Raw genomic sequence first — 27,933 nt, 5'->3', positions numbered from 1 at the left:
GTGTTGAAGAATAACAGTGTGACCTAGTATTCTTCATTTTGAAATGATAAACTGTTCAGCATATACCCACAGTGACAGGTGGTAATAAATGCCCTTAAGTATGGTCATGATGAATGATTCAAGAGCCATGCCTAGATCTAATAGAAAGCTTTAATATACATATTAATATAAGCCTTTCATAAAAATAATTTTATTTTCTTTTAACCATTGTTTACCTAAATAAATTTCTATAGATATGTTTTCAGCAAACTAATTTACATAGGCTGGAATATCTAATCAGTCTAATTCATTCTTTCCAGATAATATTTCCCTGGTAGAGAAACTGATAATTTATCCATATAATTCTATTGTTGATCTTTTTTTTGAGAATTATTTGAAAGCCAGGATAGCTGTTGAAAATTTTTGTCCGCTTATACTAAAAATATTTGGTGGAGGGGGTGGGGGGTGGAGATACCTATTATTGTATCTTGCATTTTGGAAAATGGGACTGCATTCAGAGTTTATTCATAGACAATCTCTAATAAACAAAATCAATAATAACAGTTTTAATTAGAATAATATCTTTGCTAGATGGAAAATTAAACAATACTTCATAAATATTTTATAGAGGCATCTGTTTCTCCACTTACAGCTAGTTTATAATTTTAAGACTCTTTCTATTTTATTTTTTTTTTTGTGCCTAAGATTTAATTTCAAAACTTTAAGTTGTTTTGTTAAGGTATGACCCTGTACAGGCAGTAGGACACAGTGAAAGGAAGTGGCATTTGTGCAAGATCAAGAGTTTGTTTCTTTGAGAAATTATTCCTAGTTAAAAAAAAATAGGGCACTTTGAAAATTTTTGAAAAAAGTATATGAAAAGGGATAGAGATAATAAAAGCTGTTGGGGGAAGAGGAACAGAGACTAATAATACTCATTTTCTGGCACTAACATAGCCTGGAATAATTTGCTTAGGTAGGCAACTACTCAGGTTCTGTTTTTAATGGAAAAGTAAGGTTGAGATTTTGGCTGGAGGACTTCAAGAAAATATTTTTTTAAGGACATGATGGATATCAGCAATGAAGTGAAAGGATAAAAGAAAAAGCTCTCTAACTGTGACCACATATGATGTGGAAAACTAAATAATAATGCCTAAAGAGAGAGACCACTACCACCACCACCACCCCCTGGCAACCTCCCATCTCAGAGCTCTTCTCTCATCTTTGTTGAAAGCAGCAGCGGGTAAGTTCAGTGAAATCTTCCAGTTGGTGAGGGTATTGTAATACATGAAGTGATGAAGTTCAGTGTAACCAAGGCTCGGGATGTTGCCTTAGGCTGTGTAACAGCAGCAGTGGGCCAGAAAACCTCAAGTGTGTTGTTACAGGAAGGTCAAGGACCTAGCTTGATCTTGAAAGAAGAGAGATGAAAAATATCTGTGATGGGAGTAAAAGAAAAGTGCTTTCTAAGGTATTGAATGTGGAGAGTGTTGCCAGTCTGTTTGTTTTCAACTTAATCATAAAAATATGCTGAAGGAACTCTGTAATTTAAATTTTGAATCTATATGTGTTATTATTTGAATTTGTACCTATAGAGCCTCATGGGGAGCTAGAACTTGGTGCTTGCCAAGGTGGGAGCTTCCACTTGAGCTTGCAGCAAAGGCAGCAAGGCTTCATAAAGGACTCTTGTACTCAGCAAGAACAAGGAGAGAGCTCACGATACAGGAGAAGGGAGACAGATGTCTCCTGCACTTCGCAGTCTTCCCTCCTGCTTTGCCAGTTCCAGAATTAGCTCTGGCAGGGATGCAATGAAAGAGTGAAATCTGTACTGAGCCTCTCCATGCAGTGATACTTCGAACAGCCCTGCTGTCTTATGCTAGCCTATAGCTACTCCAGACCTCCTGTTAGTCTTTCAGCACCTTTGTACATACTTTTGGGAAAGAAGAAAGCACAAAATGCAGCTTTCTCACCTGGCTTCCAGAATTTCTTATTTCAATTCTGAGTGTGCCATAACGGTAATGATCAAAGACTCTCATAGAAGGATCAGTTATATGACTCTTCTGTATTTCACCCTCTTCATCTTGATGTAGCTGAAATTCATCTTAGTAACAATGGTAGCCTTGCTTAGACCAGATAAGGTGTTGGATTAAGTCATTTTAGTACAGCTATGTGCTTGTGCTCAAATGTTTTAGCATGTTAACTAACTTTCCTTTAGTTAGTTAGTTTGATTTTAAGTCCTGATAATTTGAAAATCCTCCAGACTTTGAACTTAGACTGAAAGCATGCTGCTATATTTTCCAGTCAAAATTACTTGAACTTGGTGGTCAATCTGTGTCATAAAAAAAAATATAGTGGATCCTCTAATGCAGCCCTATATCACCAAAGTATTTCAAAACACATAGTTCCAGCTGCAAGTACAGCCTCGGGGTTTGTAGGAAAACAAGTTGAAGACAGGAGAGAGAATGTGATTCAAGTATATGCACAAAATTCTTTTTAAATGACTGAATTATTAGTTTCTCCTCAAAAGTAGTTTTGCTGTTTTTTCTTTTTTTCTTTTTTAGCTGAAAGCAAGTACATTTTCTGAGTTTGAAGTCTGCATTCAAAAATAAGAGTAATGATAGTAGGTATTTTAACATGTTTGTAAGAGAACAAAAGTCCTCCTTAGGGGGATTTATACATACCTATAAAAGATATCCTTCCACGCAGCTTTTATGGAGCTACAGATTATAACTGTACAAGAAAATCAGTACAGTTCCCAGCCCCTATGTGACTCACCTGGGAATGAAAAATGTCTCAGCAGGAACTCCTAATTACATAAATGAGTGGAACAGGAACTATTTTATCCTACCTTACCATTTTGTGGCAGAGTAGAAGGAAAGAATAGGTTGTGTTGAAACCATAAATGATTATGGTGAAGGAAAGTATATTGTGTTGGTGAAATAATGTCCGACGAGTGCTCTAAAATAAAACTATCCTAGCATGGATAATGCTATCAAATGTAACACAAAATAGGAGTAGGGAAGTCGAAATTTTTTTATGCCTGACAACCCTAGCACCCTGCTGCACAATAACTGTGTTGAATTAATATCTGTAACCTTTACTATGCTATGACTCTACTATGCAGAACCAACAAAAAGAAAATAACAGAACAATTTCTGAATTTCTTGATGAAGCAGTTAAAGTACTAGAGTTCTATGTACTCAGAAGAATCCATTGTTCCAGAACTATATCGAGCCAACCCCAAAGTCTCTCATGCTTTATTTAGAAAAATAAAACAAACCCTGAATTTGTAGAGCACCTGACAGATGCGAGTCCAGTACAGTTTACAGAAAATATTTTCCCCTTATTACTCTGAGGAAAACACTCTACGGTTAAAAAAGCTGATGTTTTAAATACCTACATCTCATCAATGTTCTGCCTTACTATTTCCAGAAATAGCTATGAAACATTTTCCATCCTGCATTGTTAGCACAGACCACATTTGTTGGTTAGGAAGTAAATAAAATGAACTAAAAAAATTGGCATCAGTAGTCTTGTGACAATGAAAGCATAGAAGCTGTCTGACTTCCATTTTAACAGAAGTTGAGAAATAAATTTGTTATTATGAAATTAATATTAATATCATGACAATTCCATAATTGAGTCTTACTTAACAGATGTTTTACTGAAATTTGCATAGTGAAGTCAAGGTTGCTTGAAGCTTTTCCTACGGCATATGTTGGTGTAAGTTTTTTTAGGTCAGTGGTTGCCATGTACACAGGTGAACTCAGAAAAAAAGAGTATTCCTATACCTTTTTACTTTATTTTGCTGATGTTAAATCAAAGAGCAAAATGAAAAAGGTGACCCTGTCTTAAAATCAGTCTCACTGTTTCCATCATGTCAAATTATACAAAGCTTCTAGAATCATTCACTAGAAGACCTTTCCTTAACTAATTATTAACCAAATCCAAATTTATAAACTTCATAAGCTGAATTTGTCAGTCACAAACATACTTGTTAGAGTCCTGATGGACTTAATGCCTCTACAGTTTGGAGTCTTATATCCAGTTTTTATCTGAAAGCTTTGGATTTTTAACCTTTTCTGTCTAAATTAATAAAATAGGATAAAACCAGGTCAATACTTGGATGAAGGATCTGCTGTCTCAGAGGATGATCTCGTAGCAGCAGATAAACTCTTATTTCTCATTTAGCTCTGAATCATTGTCAGTGCTCTGCAGCCAGAATTGCTGTCTTTTGCTAAGACATCCAACATAAAGATCCAGTTTATTAGCTGCTAGAAAAAAAGAATTTAGACATAGATATATCAGCCTCAGTCCTTGGGGGTTAAATTCTGCTTGCCTAAACCTTTGGGTTTTTGTTGTTAATTGAGTGGAGGAATTTTATATTCTGAGAAAAGAAGCTATCTCATTTCACTGCCATTGACCCCTGCATCCCTAAATTCCTTTACAGAGAGAAGAGCAAAGCCATTTATTTTGAATGTAAGAGTTATCTGAAAGTGAGATAATTCTCTTTAAATGTGTTATTCATATGCAGGTCTCAAAGCACTTCACACCGTAGGAAGGAATCATTACCCACAATTTACAAGTGGGAACAAGGCATTGAAAGCATCAGATCACCCAAGGAGAAATGCCAGAAGAGAGGACATGCCTTCAAAATCTGTCTGATGACTATCCATGAAGCCAAATTCTTTTGCTGGAGTAAGATTAAGTTTACTGATCAGTGAGTTTTTCAACCCCTAAACTATTGGAGGAAGATGTGAAACAATGCCATAAGTAAATGAAACTAAAACGCAGGGCTGGCAAAATTGAGCAAAGATGTTAGAATGAGCAGATGTTAGTTTAAAATGTGGTTGTAGAGATGTAAAATGCAGGTAAATTATAATCATCTAACAAATAATGTCAATTGCTTTTTTAGACTTGATGAAATGACTGGCATCTTCAGGCTAGCCTAAGTTAGTATCCAGTGTTCATAATCACAGAGATAAGTAAGTAGATATATGTAATCAAGAGTTGTAGCTACTGTAATTATTTTAGGTACTCTTTGACAGAAGATATGTATTTATACATAAGACTTATTAGTATAATAAAGTTATGAAAGATGTGCTACATGATTTTCAACATCTTTTGCAAACTAAGTCTAAAATCCTATAAGAGTGTATATTATATGTCAAGGATCTAGTCCCATCATTTTTGTCTAAAATGTGTTGTCACAGTAGAAAAGCATGGGACTATTTCATGTAAGTAACCATCTAATAATAACAAAAAAACCCTCACCTTTTGTAGGAAATGTTTTTAATAAGCAGGAAATATTCTCCCATAAGCAATACCCATATTAAAATATTTCATTACCTAGATGCTACATTATATCATTTGAAGGTTTTTACTTGCAATGGATTATAAATCTATCCCCTGGTGCACTGGGTAAGCAAGAAATATCAAATCACAAAAATCTCACAGTATCTCAATGAATTATCAGTGTACACACTATTTTATTCCCTATATAGACCATAGATTGTTGGGCTGATATGACTGTTTCTTTTTGTGTTGTTTTGTAAATCCAAGGCATTTAAAGAAATATTTCAACACATCGTACCCGTCAGAACATACTGAGTCCATATAACAGTCAATCAAAGTCTTTTACGATTCAGTTTAATGTGATTGTGTGTCACATTATTCAACATGGGACAAAACCCAACATAGGTTTTTAAATTGTAAACTTTAAAAAGCTGGAAAATAACTAAAATTATCTGAGGGAAAGAAAAGATAGAGTTGTTTTTAATTGCCAATTTATGCTTCTTATGTTAAGATACTTTCTGGAAAATGTGTTTTAAGAGAAGCTTTAAATATATTTCCATTAAGCAGAAATGAAAACATGATGTATTCTGAGTGAAGTCAAAGAGAGCAGTGAGATTTAATGATGGGTTTTAAAGGAAGGTAGACAAGTTTTCAGCCAGGGTTTCCAAATACATAAGTAGTTCTAGCAGTTGAAAGTGGAGCATTTAAATCCTTTTGACATTCTTAATTGGATGTTCCCTTTCTCTCTCGCCTGTCTAGTTATTTGCTTTTATTTCTCTCTGAGTTTTTCAGAATATTCAAAATGTTCATAGCCTTGCAAAAATAATGCATTTAAATATTTGTAATGTATATGAGGTCAAATTGTGTGCACAGCACAGAACCATTAGAGTCAGTGGAATTATACCTGGTGATATTTTACTCCCATATTTATCAGTCAAGACAGATAAACAGATGTGTACACTTCTTTAAAATCTTGTGTATGACAGAGGTTAGATATATGAAGACTCAGACTGACAGTAATGGAGGTTTTGGTACAGCATGAGCTCTGCAATCATGTCTATGTGCATACGTGTGTGTATATATGTGTGCTAGTATATAACAAAAATATTTTTGGCCAATTTTTTTATCCTAGAATCTAGATTCTAGAGAAGTTCTTTCACATTGTATGAATCCTCAGTATTTTTTGACAGATGTTTTTATATCACATTTGTTGGTATATCACATGGGATGTACTGAGGGTACAATAATATAAGATCACCAAGAAGCTGTCACAGAGCTTTTAATCACAAAAAAGTTGCACGTGAGGGAGGAAAGGAAATATGGTCTTTATTGTGTTTAAAAAAAACATATTAAAAAAAAGGGAATAATTATGAGAGGAAAAGAAACCAAAAACTCTCATGTGATTATGTTAGTGTGTAAGTGTAATTTATTCCTGGTCTTAAAATACTAAATACTGTGTGTAGATATAGTCCTCCTAATTTAAAAATTATGTGTTAGGATAGTAAACAGCCTAGAGAAGAACGAAAATTATGTTCAAAGCTGTGGAATAGCTTCCATGCAAAGAATGACAAATAAGCTGGGAGTTTTTCTGAAGAACTAGCAGAAGATATGAAAGTGGTCTATGAAACCATGGCTGGAATGCAGAGAGTGCATAGGTATCAATAGTCACTGTCTCTTTCAACACAAAACCTAAAGACTATCAAGTTAAGGTAGAAGGTGGCAGGTCTAACACTGGTGCAAGGAATGGTGGGCCTTCATACAGTATGCTGTAGATAATAGGTGTTTACATGAGTTTAGATTGGTACTGGACAAAAAAATACATTAAGTATTGAAATCCATGACATGAGCAATTCTAGCCAGTGTTCAGCTTTGCTGAGGTACTCTGTGTCAGAGCCTCACAAATTTTTCACCTATGGCATTTGTAAATTTTCACTGTGTATCATGTAGTTCTATGCTTCCTTTTCCAAGGAAGCAAACCATTAATTTAACCAGAGCAAAAATGAATACTGTGGGAGCATTCTTAAGCCCTGAAGGTGAGAGGTATGCAATGCAATGTGACTGTTTTAGTACGTTTAATCTACCTCAACATAGGTATTGCAGGCATAAAGAAAAAGTCAGACAGGTGGGATTTCTGAAATTTGGATCTTTTCCAATTACCTCTACTTTTCATATTCGTCTGAAAAATTGTTATTAAGTTGATCTTTTTTCAGCTTGTCTTGGGCTCATACTTTTTAAACTTCTAAAGCCAATATCACTGACCTTTTAAATAATGTATGTACCTCTTTACCCTTATTTCTTTATTAGATGATGTTTGAAACATTTTTACTGTGTTAATAGTTTAGCATGGAAGTGGTCAATCTAAGCAAACTCTACATTTTTGGGACTTTTTATTTTCAGGTTTTTTTTTCCTCATGCCCTCAATTATAAAACTCAGTTGTGCTGTGCTTTTTTTTTTTTTTTTCCAAACCACTTGCTTCAAAACATGTTATCTGTTTAGCACAGTACATCCCAAGCTATTGAACATATCAGCAAAGACAAAATGTGGCAGCCATAGCCTCAGGTAACTCACAAATGGGCTGTGTTCACAGCTGAGAGAGTGTAGGAAAAAGCATGACCTGCTGTGCTTAGCGGTAACCAAGTTAATTATTTGCTGACATTGATATTCCATGACGATTGCCACATTTCACAGGATTCCACAGAGATTCATAGGTTACCAGGTTTCAAATGTGATTAACCAAATTAAAAGAAATAGCATCAGGAAGTTCATGAATTGCAGATTGCTGGAAACAGTATGGCAGGAACCATACCACTGCAAGCTTGTCCTCCTCTTATACCTCCCTCAGGTACCTGATACTGACCTCAGACAGAGCTGAACATTGGGCTCAGTATGATTTTCTGCCATTCATGGTGAATCCCAGGCATAACTCTAGCAGTTTCACAATGTACTGTGAAATAGACGCACAGCTGACAGTTGGGAAACTGAAACCCCATGCATTTATAACACGGTTGACTCGCGGAGTGGGACTTTTTCTATGTTGGTCTGGCTGAGGCACTGACCACCTGGAAATCCTGGACCAATAAATGGCAAAAATCCCTTTTTATTCCCTGGAAAGGAGAACTGATGCCGAGAGGAAGAGAACCTCAGCTGCCAAAGATAGGACATGTTAGGAACCAACCATCTTAGGTTGGCCACAGGTAGGGGACAGTGGTGAGAAGCAAGGTTTTCAGAGTAAAATGAGCAGGTGGTTTATACAGGTAGGGCAGCTGCTGGAAAACAGGTAAGTAATAAGTTATTGGTCTTATGGAGGGTGAGACAACTACAGCTGTGATACATGAAGTTGAGATGCCTTTGACAGACACAGAATAGAAACTAAATTACCTAGGAGAGTGCTGGAATAGGTCTGAGGGCAAGAAGGGGCACCACTAGTGAAAGGGGGAGGAAAGATGGTGAACTTATGCCCAGAATGGTCCACAGCCTGATTCAAAATCCTTATTTAGGAGAGGGTAAGGATATTACTGCAGAGACAGAGGCCAAACCAGGTGAAAAAGGGTAGGCCACTGTCAGGTTAAAAACCCCTGACATTTCTATTAACACACATTTCTAAGGTGTGTGGAGCCATCAGGTACAGAGTTCTCATTTAGAAATACAGATTTTTCATGTTAAGTTTTTCCACAGTTAAGTATTTCAAAACTTCCATGAGTGAGTTATGTTATACCTGTGGCCCTGCACACCATTACCCCATTGATTATTTTGTCTTACTTTCTCTTTGGTAGCAGATTAGACAGGCAATATGCATCCCTGCTCTGCCACATAATGGGATACTGGAGCAGGTCTTGGAGCTGCTTCTTTTGATACAATAACTATACTTTTCTGTTTCTATATCAGAGCTGTGAAACAAAGAAGTGTTACAATTATGCACATAAATGCTTCTAAAATGTGAAACTTTTGTGACAGTGTTTTTAGCTCCAAGAAAGTCAAGATTATTTTGGGGATTCTTGAAATTTGTATATCATAGATGCAGGAGGAGAAATGGATGGGCCTAGTGGATGTTAAAGAATTTTATCCATGTCACAGCAGCCTGATATTCTCAGTCAATTATTGGAAATAAGGAGAAATAGAGTTTTCTAAGTCATGGCTGATTATGAGTGAAGCAGGTTAAAAACCAAGTTATGTGCAAAGTATGTTTTATGTCTCGGTTGTCTTTGTGGCTTGTGTCTTTTACCTTTGGGTAAAATTACCTTTCTGGTATCTTTGGGGGTTTTTTTGGAAGACAGGCAAATTGGAGGAAGTGGGTTAAATGTGGTTTTAGTACCTAGGTAAACTAAAAAAATCCACACAATGCCCCATCCCTCCACAATGGCTTAAAAAAGGGTCAAGCATAATGACCTTTATTTCAGAGTCTATTCAGGACAAAAGTGATTTGTTTTCCAGAGCCTCTGAATGCTGATAATGAAAAGATTAATAAGGAACAAGGTAATTATTCAGAGTGCAGGATTTAGAGAGAGATAATGGGCAAGGAAATGAGAGTGGACAGGGACAGGATTTCTATACTGCCAGTCACAATCTTCTTCATTGGTAGTGGATAAGGATTTTAAGCTAGGAAGGGGCTTGCTCAGCATGGTTTATAACCCTCAAGGTGAAAGTTGCTTTCAGAATTTGAGTGTACAGATGCTCAGTCTTCATTCATGCCCATAGCAGAAAAGAAACAGGTTTTTAATTTTGATTGTGCTGTCGCAAGAGCACTTGACAGTCCTCTCTTTATAAGTGTTTGTGAGTAATTTAATTATTACTGCTTGCTGTGCAATACCTCAGAGCCTGCAGGGAGGAGGGGGCTCAGCAACTTGTTCATTTTCTCACAGCTTTCTCTAAGGTTTACTTTCTCTGCCCTTTGGTTATCTCTCATTATTGGCACTCTCAAATTACTTTTTTAAACTGATTTGTTAAAGATAAGGTTAATAATCTTGTTTGTTTTTCCCTCAACAGTGTCTCTATGTTTTCCTGGCTCATTGCAGGAGGCATACAGTTATGACGATGACAACTGCAACCACACTATGATCTCCATGTTTTTAACGACACTCTCAGGTAATTTCTACTGGTTTACTATTTATTTACTATTAGTGTTGTTTCTTGCTACAGCTTACAATGTTTTCGTTAGAATGAAAACGTTCATCCATAATTTAGCACTCTTTTTTTACCAGAAGACGTGCTGTGTTTGCTCAGATGTTAAATACAGCCCACACAGTGGGTGTAGGCAACTGGCATCTCCCAAATGTACTGTCTAACTATGTGCTAACCCATCTAGTGTAAAAAGCCATTTGGAATCAGACACCTTTTCCCAAGAAAATTCCTCCTTTAACTAAAGAAAAATGTTCCCATTTTGCCTGTATTTGACTGGTTTGGGCTTATCCAGAAAGAAATTTAGCAGGCTGGAGGAAAAAACAAGTTGAAAAACAGTCTCTCTGAGCTCTTCCCTGGGTATCATAGGTAATGGCTTTCTTTGTAGACTCTGTAAGTTCCATTTTATTAACTACTCAGCACATCTTTGGTGCATGTTCCCTCTCTTAAGAGTAATAGAAGCTGACTGAAATAAATCACATAACCAAGTATAAGAATAAACACAGATCTGTAAGGTCAGATTTGTGTTGACTTGTCCCCATGCAGTCTATACGGACACTGAGTGCTCCGTCATGCTGGACTGAATGTGCTGCACTCCCAGATATTTCCTCAGTGCTCACCCTTCTTGAGTAGGGTATGTGGTTGAGAGAGCTGGTGTGGATCCTCAAGAAGGATGGTGTGGATTGCACTTGTTTTGGCAAAGAAAACTCTGCCAAGGTGAGCTGAAACTTCCACACTTGGACACTTACCTGCTCTAGGATGAAGGATTTGTTCAACCCTTTTAGAATTCGAACAATTTCAGAAAAAACTCGACGTCAAGGGTTGCCATATTCAGTGCTCTTGTTTAGCTAGTACATGCTTTGGAGACACTTTTTTGACCTTGCTTGGCGTCACATTGCTTGGTCTCAATTTGATTTTTAAGCAAAAAGTCAATATTCAAACACTCATGTTAGAGGATGCTGTAAGATTCTTTGTGTACTTGCAGACACCCTGAACACACCCCCCTGCTCCCCAGCCAGCAGTGGTACATTAATTTCTGGTAGCATTCATAAGCCTTACAGAACTTGAAGCTTTGTAAACTTCAACATTTTTTTTTTAAATTTCTGTATAGGAGTTAATGGGATCATCTGACTTACACATGCCATATAACCTTGCAAATAGCACACACTAGCTGCAGGTTGTCTCTGTGTACAGCTATTCAGTATCTCAGTTTCCTAAAGCACAGCCAAATTTGATGGTTAACCAGTATCCAAATTCTCAGGAGGTCAACTGTTGCAAGCTGTGGCAAGGCATCTGTAGCCATCTGTACTGGGTGTGGAACCACCTCCAAAGAATGTATCAATTTATGCAGGGTCTCCTCTGTAAATGCAGGCATCATTTTGTTCACTTTTCTCTCATTATCATGTGAATATCATGTAAGGAATTTTGGTGTCATGTTTAAATCCCTTTTTTTCTGAATGTTTTTGTGCCAGTATTCTTCAGTATTGTATCTGAAACCTTTCCTTGCAAAACCAAAATCAAAGCCTAACAAAACCCAGCCAAACAAAACCGCCCAATCTGGTGCCGAGCACTTACTGTTAAATTGTGACATCCCCCTGGACATCAACCATCTTGTTGTAGCTTTACCTTTCTTTAGGCATTAAATATTAAATAATCTTATAATCAAAACATTATTAGACCATTTATATAGAAGATTGCAGAAAGGCTATATGTTTCCCTTAAGGCCCATAATCAAGTCTTTATCTACATAGTTGAGAGTGGTTAAACAGCTGAAAGTCATAAAACAACAGGAAGAGTTTTAAGATGTGGAGAAATTTAATTTGCGCCAGTTTTTAAAAATAAGTCCACATAATTTTCTTAAAATTTAATGTTGAGTCCAAGAATGGAGAAAAGCAGCCATATAAGAAATGAGAAAAGTAACAGTGAAATGTGATTCTGGATGTGGGAAAATTCAGCAGTTGCGTGTGTTATGTGTGAGGACGTTACTATGTGTTACATGCTTTTCATCTGTGAACACATAAACTTAAATCCCCAAAGATAATGATGTTCTTCCTTTGTATTAATCATATTCTGAGCAAAGCTTGCCCACCAATGCTGAGAGGATTTCACTGTCTGAAGAAATTACCTCATGAAGAATGCTGGTATGGAGATGAATGCAGACTGTGACAGGCTCTGCATTATTTTCAGTATCTGTAACACCAATGGGCAAATAAACACAAACCAACACTGTTTCTTTAATATTTTACAAACTTTTATATTTGTGTTTTTCCTTATTTTGGAGTCAAATTGAATGGTACATTACATCTCATCTTTTGAAAGAGGGGCAAGTTGCACATAGTGAACTTTTTTTTTTTTTTTTACTAGTGTTTCTCCTATTTGCTATTTCCTCCTGGAACATTATTTACAGATAGTTTTTATCCCAAGCAGAATTGTGATATTGAAAATTCTGAAATTCAAGTCACACAGGTTACCTAAAATGCAGTTTGTGAGTGGGTGTCACAATATTTAACTCTACTTACGCCAGGAAAACAGGTATTTTAAATACCACTGTGTATCATTTTGATGCTAACCAGTTATCAAGAAGTCATTAAATTAGGAGAAGTATCATGTGATGGATAAGTTTTGTGTATTGGAAACACCCTGGTCATTCAATAGTTAGTCTACAGTTTGGTTCCTATCTTGTGTAATGCTGCAGCATGTTATTAAAAACAACAGATGTTCACTCTAGGGATGGTTGCACTTCATTTGTGAACAAAGTGATTCCCATGTGTATCATGACAAGGTATATTCTCTGTCATACCTTGAAACTCAAGCAAGTCCAACAGATGTAAAATTGATTTGAATAATTGAAACAGAATTTGACCTATGTGTTCTCACTATTAAGCTTTATAAAGCATTTATGATCCATGGAAATGAAGATGACTCATGTATATTAATGCAATGCTATTATTCTAATTATCTTTGCATATGGCATAGTAAATATTGATACTATTAATAAAGTTAAAGCAAGATGGAATTGAATATTCATAATTTAGCTCACAGTACTTTACAGATGTTTTATGCTGAGAATTAATGCTGTGTGAAGTTATATATAACTTTGATAGGCTTTAATTTGAATGCTTATGTTATCTACCATATGTCTATTCTGTCCTTGATTATAACCTTCTGACAAAAAAAAAAAAAAAGAAAATAATTGTCATTTATGAGGTTTTCCATAAGAAAAAACCAACAAGAACTATAAATGAAAAGAGCTTAAATTAGTCTGATTTTAAAGAGCTACCACATTAATCTCAAAAGCTTTTTCCTTGTTGCCTCACTAGAATTAAGAAAATGCATTTGTGTGTTTCCCCCTCCCTACTGTAGTTGATTTTTCCTTCCCCACTGATTTAGTATGGCTTCAGCATTACAACTTGCTTTTGATTCTTCATACCCTCATCTTCATCCTCTCTATTTTGGGGCCTTCCAGATTTCTAGAATTTCAACTGAAAAATCCTGTGTAGAGTCCCAAACCTTTACTTGAACTGTTGACATTCCCAGGGTTGAATACAGACTTCTGGTCTACTGTTTTCTCATATTCACTCTGACAATTAGCTCTCTCTTTTCTTCAGTTCAACTTCAGCAAGTTGTCATTGCTCTCTCTAGTGTTTCTCTTTTTCTGAGCTAGTGAAAAGAAAATAAGGTTTGAAAATACTTTGAAAAAGAGGATTTGCTTATCTTAAAACTAAGTAATTCCACTCCCTTTTTGCCACTGTTCATTTTGCTTCGAAAACAAGCAAGTGTGAGAAGGCTCTTTGGGCCCCATTTCTTCTTTTTCTGTGGGTGGCCCCACGCAGTTGTTGCAAGACTAGCATTAATTTTATTTCCCCTTGAAGAAGCAGTTTTATATAAAAAAAACATGTTTTAGCATAATCTGTTCTCTAGAGATAAGTGGCCTGTTTTGGGGGTTTTTGGTTTGTTTTTTTTTTTTCATTTTGTTTTTTTCTTTTTGGCATTTGTTTTCTTCCTGTACTAGACCAGAGGTGCTTGGAAACCTGTGTATTAATACAACTGCAATGGACTTCCAGGTCTTTTAAACTCCTGTATAATTCATTATGCTTTAAAGAGCAACTACTAGCTGGTTCATATATTGTAAATATATAAAATCCATTATACGTACTTAAAATTGTATATATATGTGTGAATATAAACTAAGCCACTGAAGGAACTGCTATTTGATTGCTAGCCCTCTCATTCTTCAGGCAGAGGTCCTCTGCTACCAAATGATAAATGGAAAGGGATTAAAATAGAAATTAAGAATTAAAAATAATCTTCAGGGAAACCCTCAAGTATACCTTAGATCACATTGATTAAGGTATATTTCAGCAGATGCTTAGCTTGAGATAAATAAATTAAGAATAAGTCTAATTCAGCAGGGTATAAAGCTCACAGATACATGCTCAGAGTGCATTTAACTAAAGTTTATCTCTAAGTGTTCTTCAGTTTTGAACATCAGGCCCCCAGGTTCATATTTTCTGGATGCCTGGTTGCATTATCTGTGCCTAGCACAAAAGTACTGACCTGAAAGTCTTGTTTAAGTGACCACCTAAGAATCCTTTTTTTAAAATGAGTCACAGGATCCTTTTCTCTAGAGCAACATAAATTATGCTGCCTTAATTATGAAATCTTAATTTTTAAATAGATTTCTGCCACATTTAGAACATATCTTTAAAGAAATCAAGTACAAATCCTACAGATTAATTCACAGATAACCTTAAATCATCAGGTACAAAGGTATTTTGAACTGAACGAGGCAATGGTGAGGAAGATGTAGGTGGAAGAGAGGGGAAAATCTAGTATTCAATTGTTTTCTTAAAAGCAATAATTTTTAAAGCCTATCTTTCTAATTCATCCAGTAGAATGATAAATCCTTTTATTTAGTGAATCAAGGCCTACCACTTGCTTAAGAAAAATTTCACTAGTATTCTCCCACTCTACCTAGCACTAGATAGAACATTAAAATAAACACAACATCAAACCCAAAAACCCAACAACAAACTTTCAAAATTAACAACATTAACATGAGTAGCACTCAGTTTAGAAAAATCTATAATCAAATTATCAAACACATAATACAGATAGTAAAATAATGCTGATGTCTTTGCACTCTCAGAAATGTTTCTTAAATTATCAGCAGTGATGGTGCTTTGAGATAGTAAATCCATTTTTCTGGTAAGCATTTATTCTTGACCTCAACAGTGTTGCAGCTGAACTAATAGAACATACTGATGAGACAGTTCCAGTGCCCAGGATGCTGATTATGGTGTACGGTTTCTCTAAATATCTTCAGATCACTAGTTGCTTTGGCACAGCTATACTCAAGTTTTCTTGAAAGCAAAATATTTGCAGCTCTCAAGATTCATTTGAATTGTTGTAGTTTAATTGTTTGTCTCTAATTAGACTGATTGTCTTGTTCCAGTCACAGTCTCATCTATTCAGGGACTGTGATAGATCGCTGAATTTTTAATAGACTTCGATTTCAAATGAAACTTTTTGGATAGGTTTTCATTTTGTATTCTGAGTTAAATCCATGTTTCTTATGTGTTTTTATTTATAAGGAACAAGATACTCCTCCAGCTAAATTTTTTTGCCATAAACCAAATCAACTATAAAGATCATTTGTTATGAAGTCCTTCAAAACAAACTATTTTTCAGCAAGAAAGATGCTTTCTTTTGCAACAAGTGCTTACATATATGACAGAGTTCTAGGTTGTGAATCCCCAGTGGAGAAATAAAACACTTCTCTGTGTTTCCTTTGGCTAGATTAAGCAGATCTTGATCTGTCCTCCATCAGCTCCTAGCTAAAGCAAAATATTGTAGTCTGCTTTCTTTTCCTTTCTTTCCTTTCCAATAAATAGGGTGCAGGGGCATGTTACTCACACAACTCACACTACCTCACTCCCTGCCAGCTGCTAATATAAAATGGTACTGCTCTCTAGGGAGACATGTTCGACATGTGTTTTTCCAAAGATCAGTACAAATTCCTCCCCTCTCTAATCTTAACAGTTGTTCTGTACAGCCATGGTTTAGCTTTACGTAGGTTGTTCTCTCCTTCATGCATACATATCTTTCAAAGTGGCCAACAGAAAGATCTCATAGCACCAGCTCTCAGACGTTTGAGTTCATTCATGGCTATTTCTCGTAAGACTGGAGAACAGGTCTCCCTCAGTACCCTTAATTTACGTATAAAAACTGCTCAGGCCTGCTGCAGAATGTACAAACGTAGGAGCAGCCTTCTGCTGTTAGTCACGGTTCCCCTGTAAAATCCCACTTGCAATGTGATTATTCTCTTTCCCCCTGCTGAAACATGACATACACTTGTGAGATTATAAAATGATACAGTAATGCAGAATAGTCTTTCCAGTCTAGTACCTTTCACTTCCCACTTTTTAAGTTAAGATGTAATTTTTTTTCTGGCCTTCTCCATGTATGTGTGTATATATATGCTTGCTGTCCACACACAGGAAAGCAATAGAGCTTTGTAAACAGGCAGATTCAAGTCTAACTAGGGCCTAGAGTCAAAAAATAAAGCAAATCTCTGATTTCATAGTGGCTATCTGATTACTAGGTATACTTTAAAGGGGACTATTTGCATGATTTTCAAGTATTTCATTTAAGGAAACCTGTATTTTTATCAGTCATTTTGCAGATCAACTAAATATGTACACTGGCACCTTTTAGGTCTGAACCAGTCAGCAGAGAATTGTAGTAAAAACTTGCATTTCTACTTGGCTGGAAATATATTAATTGCTAAACACAACAATTGTGGAGAAGCTGACAAATTATAGATACATAAATTAAATCTTTCTTGAAGTTTTCATCATGGTTCTCTATAGAACAAAAATCTTATCTGGTTCTTCATATAATCCCAAGCAAATAGTATTATGCAAACTAAAGTTGCAACATCAATGAAAAAAAAAATCATCCACAAATACTAAGAAATTTTATTCACAGGTGACTTAAACTGAATTAAAAAAAAACAACTCCAATTTCTAGATGTACTCATTGAGAACTAAGTAACCATAGTTCTTGAGCTGGATTTAGCTGTACTGTAGTTGGGTTTACTGTGTAACTATGTGCCTCCAATCATGTTCAGTGACTAAGAGAGCAAGTATATGTCTTGATCCAGCAGTGCTAAACAGGAAGGGGATCATGGTACAAGATTTGCAACTAACTGTTTAATCTACTTCAAAACATAAGTTTAATGCAGTTTAACACATCCATTTTAAACGAAAAACTTCATCTGCAGAAAATAAACTAGTGTTTTTCAGGGTTCAGATATCTCAAGTTAAGCATCATGCTCCACTTTTGGATTTATTCTGTTTTGGATCAACAACTGTTTCAATATTTTGTGCAAAGAAACTTACAATGGAGAAACACAAAAGAGTGAAGACACAAAGTACTGTTTCAAAGCAGGAAAAAAACAGACCCAAGAATCTTTTGTCTGCTTCTCACTTTGAGACCTTTGGGCTACAACTTATTCTGTGATGGCTTATTTAAAGGTCCTTCTGCTCTATTTGGTTTTTTAGACTATACTGTGCATGCAATTAAAACTGGTGGGGGAGGGGGAAGCAGGAGCATAAATTTAAACACTACAGAAAAAGCTAATCTAAGGAAATTTCAACATCTAAAAATATATGTATATATATAGCTGTGAGGTCTGTTGGTATTTACTCATGACTGCTTTATAGCCAAGAAATAGCAGAAGAGAAATACTGTAGCTAGCATTTGAAAAATTTCATGCACTTCCAAAAAGATCCATGTGAAAAAAATGAAGACTTCAAACTGTTAAATTTCTTTAAATGAATAGATTACCCCTTGGAAAAATTAGATTACCAAGTGTTTCAATCTCAGTGAATCAGATTCTCTTTTGGGTGATGAGGGAAAGTTCACCTTGAAAACCAGAGAATTTTACAGCTCTTCCTTGTTGATAAGATAGCAGAGAGAACTGATGTGACAGCTCAGTCTAACAGAAGCAAACGAGTTTATTCCCCTCTGCAACAGCTAGTAGGATGTAATGTAGTGTCTGCTGATGAACTGAATCACTTACCGTGGCTCTTACATACTTAGCTTAATAGGTAGCATGTGTTAGATATCAAATCTCTGTGTTCTAATACAAAAAAAAGGGAAATAAAATGCAACTTACTGTTCCACTCTTGTTTTATAAATATTTGTCAGCCAACAAAATGATCCACAAGTGCTTTCCTGGGTTTCTTCATCCATCAAGTATCATAAAAACACATTTAGCCCTTTATCAAAATATGCATAACTAACATAATTTCTTCTTCACAAAAATGAAATCTCCAGTTCTTATTCCCATTTTTACTGAAATGCTAATCTTGAAAATACACATTAGCCACAAGAATATAATTCCTGTCAGCAATGACTCTTTAGTACAATTCAGTGTCAGCGACCCCAGCTAAATTGTGGAGAGAGAAAAGAAAGCCATTTGACTTTTTTTTTTCCCCCTTTTTTTTTTCTTTCTTTCCAGATAGAATACTGTATGACAAAGCCCTGGAAGGGCCTAGGGGAACAATTATCACCAGATTTCTTGCACTTACTCTTTTTTCCCCTCCCTGTTCCACTCACACTGTTCTGCATGCTTATTTTGTTATTTAAGAAGCTTTCTGGACAAGAAGCCTGTCTTTTTCCTGGACTGGAAAACACTTTAATGCTGTAGGTACTATTGCAACATACAATTACCAGTATGAATAGCAGAATCTTATTTAATAACAGTAATCTGCAGAGGCTGGTGAACTCATGGAGCTGCAGTTAAAGCATTTTTCAAAATATACAAAATCAAATAGAGATCTAATTTATCTCAACAAAAATGATTAATTATTATCCAAATTGTGCAGCCATGAATTTTACTTGGCTTTAATCTCACAAGATCCTAGTGCCTGTCTGTTCTGACTTCTGACCCCCCAGTATTTTGATGTTGTAACTTTTCCAACTATAAATTGGATACCATCTTTAAAGAGGGGGGAAAAAAAAGAATTCAGTCTTTGTTTAATGGTATTGTTTTTGTAGGAAAACCTTTTCCTTTCTTACAGATGTTGCATAAAACATGAATGCATTCATTTCACTTCTGGTATCTTCAAGAGCGCTTTAGAAATGTAGCTCTTCTTTATTTTATTATGTACTAAAATGTTTGATTTGCTCAAATACATTCTCTTTTATGCAGGTTAGCGCGTACACTGATGAAAATTATTTTCTTCAGTCCCATGAGGACTTTTAGAATAAATCAATTAGCAAATGTAAATGAGGTCACTTTCTCTGAAAGGCTCTTACATAGGAAAGGAAGAAAATTCATGGCGTCATTGGAACAGTGTAAGTTGACTGGCTTTGAGCTTAGAAACTGATACTTCTATACAATGCCTTCAAACAAATAGATTTTCTGGTAATAGCTTGATTATGACTCAATCCTAAGAGTGAAGCTATTATACACTACTGTTAAGTTTAAATGTACTTCACTTGCTTATTACGGCATTGTCCAAATGATCACAGAATCATTTCTGTTGGAAAAGGCCCTTAAGATCATTGAGTCCAACTGTTAACCTGAGAATGACCTCAATATATAAAACTATGGCAAAAATTGTTGGGAACTTTGAAATTATCATATAGGATTATGGAGTATTTACAGCCTAAATCTCAGAGATTCTCAGTTTACTAGAGGTTTCTTTCACGTTTCACAGCTGGATGGAATATAAATATTCACCTAAAATGTGTTCGTTTCTGAATACTCCATACTGAAGATACACTACAGAGGAGTGCTGTTTATTTCATTAAGATCAGAGAGAGAGAAGATTTGCCCCAGAGCAGCCTCAGTTCTGCAGGAGGTACATTTCTATGTTGGGTTTTTCTTGATGTCAAATGATGCTACTACAATTTGTCGGGCTGTTGCAGGCAGGTAGGTATTTATGTTGATGCAAAATGTATCACACAATGCAACAATACTGCACATGAAGCAACAGTCAGAAGACATTTAATTCTTACTACAATTACCTCTATCATGGAAATGATTCCTTTTGAATGGCTATACTCCATGTTACTTGTGGTTCATACTGTACTTTTATGAGTTTCAAATCAGTATTTTTCATATTTATTTTATACTGAGAAAATTCTGAAATTCAGTAACCTATTCAGTTCACAAATCATGATAATTAGACAGTTCTTTCAACCCACACCTCTGCTACCAAGGTGTCATTCAGATTTTTTGTATGAACAGTTTTTTTTCTCTGTCTATATCTTTAATTTCTTTCTGTTCACAAATCACAATATCTCCTCTGGTTTATTCTTAATGTCAACAATAATACCTATAGATTTTCTCATCATCCAATTCACCACAGTCTACACACTCACAAATAACACCATAGGTCTCAATTTCTTCTTCAAAGTAGCACGCTTACTAATGCACATATTCATGATCACATTCATCCACCTGGCCCCCACAGTGGGACGAGTTGGAAATATAATCATATAGCTCAGTGTTCACCTGAAAGATCCATTTTACCTTCTTCATGAAAAGTCAATAACATCTCCTAGGAAGTCAAGGAGACACCCTAGGCTATAGGATAGACTGAATCCAGACTATAGGATTCCTTACAGTCAAGGATTTATAGCTAACTTCCCAGTGAATTTTTTCCACTTTTCACAAAATGAAACAAACCCTGGATTCCGCATGATTTTTGTATGGCTGCTTGTACATTTGGTGTAAGATGTTAAGACTACTTGAAGAAGATGTCAAAAGAAGTCTGCCTCTGCTGGGATAGAAGAATCTTGTTTTGTCTGAACAGCATCATGAGATATCTATCTTTTTTTTTTTTTTTTTTTTTTAAGTTATAACAACCAAACATATAGAGAATGAATCCAAGAATTTCCATCTTAACTAGTTGAAATAAGCTTTTCTGAAGCACCTAATCCTTTGTACTTTTAAAAACCTAGGCTTTTCACTCCGAGTTCTGGGTTTTACCCTGGAGTCAAATGCCGTTGGAAGTTAAATTTGGCAATCCTTGGTTTGTGTCCCCAAAGTCCCTCTGGGATCTAATCCAAAGTGCCTGACAAGATAAAAGCATGAAATCTGTCTTCTAAAATCCACACCACATTACCAGTCATGCAACCTCATTTTGTCTTGTTGTATATAACAGCTAGGATGTTCTAACTAAAAGGTAATAAACTAAATAAGGTTGCCTTCCTTATGAAGTCAAGATCACTCAAACCCCACTTGAAATTTTAGTCATCTTAAGAGTAAAGTTAGGTGATGTGAAACACATTAGTGTTACTTTCTTAATGAGAATGTTTCATAGAAAGCCTGACTCTTGTATTTCTGAAGAAAAGTTATATATTTGTAAATATTTCCTACTTCCACTAGTCTTCATAAACTGCTTATACATTCTTTCCGAAAAAAAAAAACCCAACAAACTGTTTGATCTATAGAGGTAGATTCAGTTAATAAATTTAAAAAAAAAAAAAAAAAAAAAAAGTCAATGCAAAAAACCCACAAAAATCCCCACCAAGTAATAATAAAGAATGAAGAAACAAGAAGGGAAGATAAGTAATATTATTCTGAAACATTTGGGACTAATGAAATAGTTTACTCAAGCTGTCAGCAGGCTAGCTGAGCTAAGAAAAAAAAATGTTAATAGTTCTTTTGCTGTGCGGAGGAGAGCTAGCCATTTCCTTCAATGGACCAACACAAAAAAGAGGGCGCTCCAAACAACAAGTTACCTGAACTTGATTACTTTTCCCATTACAAAGTTACAGTCAGATGCATTTCTGTTATTATTACCCAAACAAAGACATCAGTGTTATGAACCTGAAGATACAGTGAGAGCCCTAAAAGCCTCTAGGTTGAGGTGTAAAGCTGAGAGATAAGGAAAAGTCCCAATTTTAGATGAAAGTTTCTGCTTTTGTAGTGTATCTATTCCTGTGATTTATTCAAGAATCAAAATTTTCACTTACACCTTATTTTGAAAAGCCGTTTGGAAGCTACTTGAAGACAGAAAAAGGACAGATATGGAAAAAAAGGAGAAACAATCATTACTGGGAATGGTTTTACAAACCGTTGCTTGTTACTGGGTTAAACAATCAAACTATTTATTGTGTGTGCTTATAAAATATAGTTGAATAGATCTTTACTAATCTGAAAAGTAGTTCATGAATGACACAGGAAAAAAAAAATAACATCATTAACTTTGTATTTAAGCCTTCCTCCCAAAAGGTAATTGCCTTTATAAAGCAACAGAAATTCAGAGGAGTTTAGGAAAACAACAAAGTACAATGGATAAGGAGTACCAAGCTTAATTCACAGTGGAATGCAGAATTAACTAGAGTAACCTCTATCTCACTAGCAAATACTTTTCAAAATTTGTGCAGGTTGCTGAATTTCCACAATTTTAGAAAGTGAGAAAAAAGGTTATAAACTAACCTACCTAAATATCCAGACTGAGAGGGAGTGGGGAAGAAATTATTCACAGAGTAGTTATTAGTAGCTCACAAATGGTAGCTATACTAAATGACGGCAGGATTTAACTTTCAAATATTTCTACTGTATTGAGGAAGAAGGTATGTCAATACTTTGAAGAGTACATAAAAATTTAAATTTTGTAGGCTCTCTTTTATATTAGTGATAACTCCCCTGACCCTCTGCCAACTCAAAACTGAAACTCAAAAAAGGAAAGGAAAGGAAAGGAAAGGAAAGGAAAGGAAAGGAAAGGAAAGGAAAGGAAAGGAAAGGAAAGGAAAGGAAAGGAAAGGAAAGGAAAGGAAAGGAAAGGAAAGGAAAGGAAAGGAAAGGAAAGGAAAGGAAAGGAAAGGAAAGGAAAGGAAAGGAAAGGAAAGGAAAGGAAAGGAAAGGAAAGGAAAGGAAAGGAAAGGAAAGGGGAAAGGAAAGGGAAAAGAAAAAGAAAAAGAAAAGTTTAGGAAGGAACAATAAATTTTCCAATAAAAAGTCGTCTAGTTAGAATACAGTAGCATGGGGAAGGAAGATGGGGAAACAGGTTGGAGATTAATACCACTACCACATCCCATCTAGATTGCCTGTCAAAACCTGAATGAATCTAGCATTCTACAAACTGGAAGAATACATATGCAAGAAGTGAATCTACTGCTTTGTATTAATAGGATCTGATTGTGGCTTTTTTTGAAGGTCAGGAGCTTTTGAACCTATGGGCAACAGCAGTAACATATACACGAACTAAATCAAATTCAGAAGCTAGTTTCTAGCCAGATTTAGAATGACTTAACACAGCTCGAGTTGCTTAATAGGGGTGAACAATTACTTTGTTCCAGAAGAAAGTGCCTTTGAATGATGAAAGCTGCTCATAAAAGAGATGTGTCATTGGATGTCAGAAGGAATACTTACAATCTATCCAGTCTTTTCCTTTCTTATCCTGTTGAGAGCTAGTCCATGAGACAGGTCCACAGGAATTCAGGTTGGACACTCTTAAAATACTTATGTAAAGGCTTTGGGCATGAGCTGGGAGGAAAATAGCAAGTCAGTGAATGAAAAAGCAGCTTTTATGTAGTATCTGCGAGCATTAAAGTCAGAAAACTGTAACACCTATGACCAAATACAGACAAATATCAAGCTTTGTTCTACTCAGCATGCCCTATATAACTCTTGTAGAAGAGTTGTCAATATGATATACGAATGAGTGAGTTTTTGTTAGATTACTTACCGTGTAGTATCTGACAGACCGAGGCACTGATGTCACAAAGACTAGAGACTGATCTGTGGTGATGAGATGAAATTCAAGATACTTGCATTCCACATAACCATTCAATAATTCAGTAAAATACAATGATAAAATATTTGGATTTTTTTTTAGTTTAAAACAAGTTTTATTCTTACATTGGAATTATTTCTCTTGAGATTTTATAGGGACATGTTTGATTTCATATACCTTGCATCCTTTATGATCATTTTATCTAGCAATCATCTCTCAAATGTTCTGGAAGACACATTTGTGAGTCCACAGCCTACAAACTACCACTTCCTTTGCTATTGTCATCAATTATGATGCATCTTTTCAAAAGTGCAATTAGAGAATAGAAATAGAATAGAATAGAATAGAATAGAATAGAATAGAATAGAATAGAATAGAATAGAATAGAATAGAATAGAATAGAATGTTTCAGTTGGGAGGGACCTCCAATGATCACCTAGTCCAACTGCCTGACCATTTCAAGGCTGACCAAAAGTTAAAGCATGTTATTAAGGGCATTGTCCAAATGCCTCCTAAACACTGACAGACTTGGGGCACTGACCACCTCTCTAGGAAGCCTGTTCCAGTGTTTGATCACCCTCTCAGTAAAGAAATGCTTCCTAATGTTCAGTCTAAACCTCCCCTGGAGCAGCTTTGGACCATTCCCATATGTCCTACCACTGGATACCAGGGAGAAGAGCTCAGCACCTCCCTCTCTATTTCCCCTCCTCAGGAAGCTGTAGAGAGCGATGGGGTTGCCCCTCAGCCTCCTTTACTCCAGACTAGACAAGTCCTTAGCAGCTCCTCACAGGATATACCTCCAGCTCTTTCACCAGCTTTGTTGCCCTCCTCTGGACACATTCAAGGACCTGAACATCCCTGTTGAATTGTGGGGCCCAGAACTGCACACAGTACTCAAGGTGAGACTTGACTAAGGCTGAATACAGCAGGATAATCACCTCTTCTGCCTGGCTGGTTGTGCTGTGTTTGATGCTCCCCAGGATGCGGTTTGCCCTCTGGGCTGCCAGGGCACACTGCTGACATACTGAGCCTGCTGTCAACCAGCACCCCCAGACCCCTTTCTGCAGGGCTGCTCTCCAGCCACTCCTCTCCCAGTTTTCACTTGTGCCCGGTGTTACTCTGTCCCAGGTGCAGAATCCGGCATTTGGACTTACATTTCAGGCCACTGATGGTTACCCAATGCTCCAACCTAAAGCTGTTAATTGAATGATAAGTATTTTTCAATAATATGTGAGATGTTAAGATGGCTACTAGTTCATACGGTTTTACTAGAATGCATTATGTCTTAAGAGTTCTTAACTCTAAATATAGGGATTCCAACACAAATTTTAAAACAGATTGAAGATGGTTGGGTGGAGAAAGAGAAAAAGGAAGCAGGGGTGGAAGACACAAGAAGAAAAAAGAGACTAAAGTCTGAAACTTCAAGTAACATTTTTTTTCCCCTCTGTTTTTTGTGTCACAGCTTAGCAACAAAGGTTTTAAGTATGTGGAGAAAAACAGTTATCTTTGCATGCTCTTTTGATGTCATTCTGTCTTTTTTAAAGGGCATATATGCACGTACACATTCCTCTAGTACTTCTTTCATCTCAAAAGATAGGCCTTTTCCTCTATTTTCAAAGGCTCATAAAATGCTCTGATGCACCACATTGACTAAACTACTCAGCTTTATACAAGTTATTAGAAATGCATATTTCCTTGGAGAACTTGTAATATATATGATGATATTAAACATTTCCTTTTTAGAACTAAGGTGTCTAGGTAAGTGGCAATACCCTGTGCTGTTTTTGTTCAGTGGAAACTTTTATGAAACTTGAACAGTTTTAAGGAAAATAACAAATCTATGTCTTTGCTCATGTGACTAATAGCTTTTAAAAGAAAGATTGATTAAATTTGTGACTACAGAATACTTTGAAATTGTACCTAGAATTGAAAATATAAGCTAGTTTCTCATTTTGCAAGCAGAATAAAGTAATACATTAGCTGATATTGCTATGAGGATGAGAATGTATTAGTCACTTTGTGGATGTTTGAACTCTGCAGCAAACACCAAAGGAAAACTTAATTTTCCTTATACTGTCAGAAGCTTAAAATGGATTTCAAACATGACCAAACCAAATTTAATTCATAGTCATAAAACTTCTAAGTCAGGTGTGGGGTTACAAAATTCTAAATTCAATGCATTCAGAGTTCCCTATTAAGGAAAGCTGAATAAAAGGGATTTTATTTTTTTACATGCACCACAATGTGACTGGTTGCATGAACTAAACATGCAGAAGCACTGATAAAAGGGTTTCCCAACTCTGTTTCCTTGGAGAAGTGAGACCATCTAGTTTTGTAGGAAGGAACACTTGTATTTTTATGCACCACACCCCATTACATTTGACCTTTCCATGTCTGAAAACCCACTGGGATGAGTTCAGCCCATTAAAAATAAAATCCTAATAGTCATATCAGAAACAACCTAATTTAATAATTCCTAGTTTCTGTTCAGTATATAGTGAAACTGAAACTAGCTTTTGATTCAGTGGCTATCTGAATGTGGCTCGTTATTGCTGTTGCTTATAGATAATCCACAGTATTTCATCATGTTCCAAGAAAATTATTTTTAGTGTACTATAGCCCCAGTTAAAACAATAAAGAGAAAAAACAAGCAGATTTCTTGCAAAATATCTCGTTTGCCTGATATTTTAATGTTTTATCTGTATAACCTTCATAGATTGCCTACTATCATTCAATATTTTTTGAATAAACTATCTTATTCAACAGAGAACTACAAGGTAAATTAACTATTCCTTTTATTTTTTTAAATGCACATTTTGTTGTTCCTAACTTTTCATTTGATGGACTGTAAAGACATAATATGTACTTACAAGAAAACATCTTTCAGCTTCCAACTGAAGTAACTCAGGAAATCTTAGACTTCTGGAAAGGAATTGTGTGTTTGTGTTCCTTTCATCATTACAGAACTTATAAGCATCAAGATGATTTGGAGATAAAATTAGCATAAGTAGTGAATAGTATCTGACCTATATGAAAGCAATGAAGTGGCTGACATCCTTAGTACTCTGTCAGAAGTTCAGCAAAAGAGATTTCCAAATCAGTTTAGTTTTTATACTCTTTAGTAACTTCTGTTATTGAACAAATTATACTGGTCCATGGACTGGAGTTGTTGCCTACTGTAAAAAACACAACAAAACCCCCACACTCCCCAAACTTGCAAGGTATCCTGAAGATGAAACAAGATACTCGGTGCTCAGGCAAACAGAATCTTTGTTTGACAATGTTTTACATTGTTTAGTGGTAAAGGATTAACATTTGGCTATCAGGATGGCATGAATACCATTATCCTAAAGACAGCTAGTGCACCAGCATTATGCTTTCAAATAAGTTCCATGCTATTAATATAACAGACTTTTGAAAAATGGGTATTGAACACACTAATCCACAAATGTGTCGCAATGACAGGCCATGGGTTCACTTTTCATTCTAACAGATAGCAAGACTCTCTATCACAGGGCACTTAAGAGGTCAGAAGACTTAAAAAGAAAATAAGGTGATTTGTTCAAGGCTATATTTATTGTCAGACCTGGGACTGAAAACAAAGAGAAAGCAATTATCATAGTCTGTTGGCATGCTTTGTAGATCTGGTATTAAGGCAGAGGTTACTAATTTTCCCATCTAGTAGTACCTCTAGCTGATGGTGACTTACTTCCAGTCACTTTGGAACATTAGATAAAGCATTAGAAGTAATACAAAACATAAAGAGATGTGGAATAGCACATTTCT

The sequence above is a fragment of the Strix uralensis genome, chromosome 4 (assembly GCF_047716275.1).
Source record: "Strix uralensis isolate ZFMK-TIS-50842 chromosome 4, bStrUra1, whole genome shotgun sequence".
Lineage (NCBI taxonomy): Eukaryota > Metazoa > Chordata > Aves > Strigiformes > Strigidae > Strix > Strix uralensis.
The sequence above is the reverse complement of the archived record's forward strand: the minus strand, read 5'-3'. Positions refer to the sequence as shown.